The following is a 2,557-nucleotide window of genomic DNA, read 5'->3' as shown; positions in this document are numbered from 1 at the left end:
AGCGCTTAGAACAGGCCTTTGTATATAGTAAACGCTTAACAAATGCCATCATCATCATTATTATTATTAAGTGACTTGCCCAAGGTCACACAGCAGACAAGTAGAAGAACCAGGATAGAACCCATGTCCTCAGACTCCCAAGCCTGTGCTCTTTGCCACTAGGGTATAGTTCTTTCCACAGGCCATGCTATATAACAGAGTTGGTAGACACTTTCCCTGCCCTCAAAGAGCTTGCTTCCACTTCAAGGATCTAGAATTGTGGTGTTTTTTTTTAATGGTATTTGTTCAGTGCTTAATTTGTGCCAGATATTGTATTAAGCATTGGGGTGAATAGAGGATCATCATATTGGTTATAATTCATGTCCCACATCGGGCTTACAGTCTTAATCCCATTGTACATATGGAGGTAACTGAGGCACAGAGAAGTGGAGTGACTTGTCCAAGGTCACACAATAGACAAGTGTTAGACCTGGGATTAAAATCAGATCCTCTGACACCCAGGCCCATGCTGTTTCCACTAGGCCAAACTGATTCCCTAGCAAGGTTGCTGTTGTTGTCTTACGCTATCGAGTCGTGTCCAACGCCTAGCGACGCCATGGACGCATCTCTCCCAGAATGTCCCACCTCCATCTGCAATTGTTCTGGTAGTGGATCCATAGAGTTTTCTTGGTAAAAATAAGCAAGTGGTTTACCATTGCCTCCTTCCATGCAGTAAACCTGATCTCTGCCCTTGACGCTCTCTTATGCTGCTGCTGCTGCCCAACAAAGGGGAGTTTTGACTTAGAGCAGATTGCCTTCCACTCGCTAGCCACTGCCCAAGCTGGGAATGGAATGGGTAGGCCTCTGCTTGACTCTCCCTTCCATAGTCGAGACTGGTAGAGTACTGGAAACTTTCCAGGTGCCACCCTGAAAGGATCTAGCAAAGTTGGACAAGATGAATTCGATAATTCTGGACAGTCAATCCTCATTAATTCTGAGGGTCTGTTATTTTTGCAATTTCAAAACCACCTGGAAACTCAATCCTTCCTCACTTCCAACCTAGAAATATCTTAGACCCCTACACTTAAGAAGCATGCACATTATTTTCAGCTTTCATTTATTTCTTCCTCCACCTCTTCAGACAGCAAAGCGACTATCATAATTTATCTGGTCTTAATTTTTTTTATGGCATATACCAAATGCCAACTGTATGGCAGGCACTGTACTAAGCACTGGGGTAAATACAAACTAATCAGGTTAGTCACAGTCTGTATCCCATATGGGGCTCACGGTCTTAAAAAAATCTGTACCTCATTTTACAGATGCGGCAACTGAGGCACAGAGAAGTCAAACAACTGGTCCAAGATCACACTGCAGATGAATGGCAGAGCCAGAATTAGAACCCAGGTCTTCCTGATTCCCAGCCCCTTGCTCTATCCATTAGGCCACGCTGCTTCTTTGATCTTCAAAGAAAAGTGAAAATGAGGTTTACCCCAGCGCTTAATACAGTGCCTGGCACATAGTAAGTGCTTAGCAAGTGCCATAAGCCAATGACCGAGAGTGAAGCTTGTCTTTGATTAGATTCTCTAAAAACTGGGAATTGACTAGCTGTAGGGAGGGGTGGGCTAGTGAATTGTGGCATCCTTCAGCAGGGTGCCTGAGGTCTGAGGTCCAGCCTGAGGTCCAGCCTTCCTTTGGCTTTAGAGGTAGAGATCAAAGCCAATTCCAAACACGTCACTGACGTTCGTCACATCCCATGTAACCAAAGGACCGACGGAGGATCAGTGGATCCCGCGCCGGAAAGCGCTCTGCGGGTGGGGAATAGACTCAGTGCCATTGCAACAAAGCTTCAGCCTGGCCCTGGATTCTCTTTCCGTTTTTTTTTTTTTTCCTTGCATAAGGTCCTCCAGTAAATTAGAGAGCTATTAAAAACAAAAACGAAACTCTTGGAGCACACCCAGCCTCTGAGAGTTGCTGTTGAGGAAACTTCCCTCCCTCATGCTGATGGCTCGCCCAAGCCCAGCTTCACCTTGGCACTGCATGGTGGGGGCGAGAGATTGAACCATGAAAATCAGAGCTCCTGCTGGAATTGCTCTCGGCCCCGGGTGAGACATCCGAGCCAAGGGAGTTGGAATTCAGCTGGCTGCCAGGCTTAGGGGGCTCCCCTTCCTCCACACCCCCCAACACCCCCCACAAATCATGACCTCCAGTCATGACAGGAGACCTCGGCTCTTTCTCGGACAGTCAGGCCTCAACCTAAGCCACCTCCTGCGTCATTCCAACCGGCTGAACCTGGCACCGTCCTGGCCTTGGCAGAGAGGGAGGGTTGTTGTTTTTTTTTATCATTATCAGTTTGGAGCCTGGTGTGGTGTGCCAAGAATGGTGGAGTCTCAGGCCCGAGGCGAAGTGCTGAGGACAGGGGCCAAGGTAGGATGGGATAGAGGAGAATCTGCAGGGGATGGGGAAAGATGGGGCTGGGGCTGTTGAGGGGTGGCTAAGGGAAGGGGCCTCTGAAGCACATCTCCCCCAGTTCCCTCAGGCACACCGGAGGGAAGAGGGGTTGGGGGGAGTGAAACTG

At 48.4% G+C, this 2,557-nt stretch overlaps 1 non-coding gene across 1 annotated transcript; it reads right to left on the bottom strand.

Moving 5' to 3' along the window:
• Positions 1-778: 778 nt before the first annotated feature.
• LOC114815512 lies at positions 779-916 on the bottom strand. The gene has a single exon (XR_003763298.1). It is a non-coding gene; the product is annotated as a small nucleolar RNA SNORA7 (small nucleolar RNA).
• Positions 917-2,557: the final 1,641 nt, after the last annotated feature.

The sequence above is a fragment of the Ornithorhynchus anatinus genome, chromosome 1 (genome assembly GCF_004115215.2).
Source record: "Ornithorhynchus anatinus isolate Pmale09 chromosome 1, mOrnAna1.pri.v4, whole genome shotgun sequence".
In the NCBI taxonomy this organism is placed as follows: Eukaryota; Metazoa; Chordata; class Mammalia; order Monotremata; family Ornithorhynchidae; genus Ornithorhynchus; species Ornithorhynchus anatinus.
This window is presented reverse-complemented; position numbering and strand designations above follow the sequence as displayed.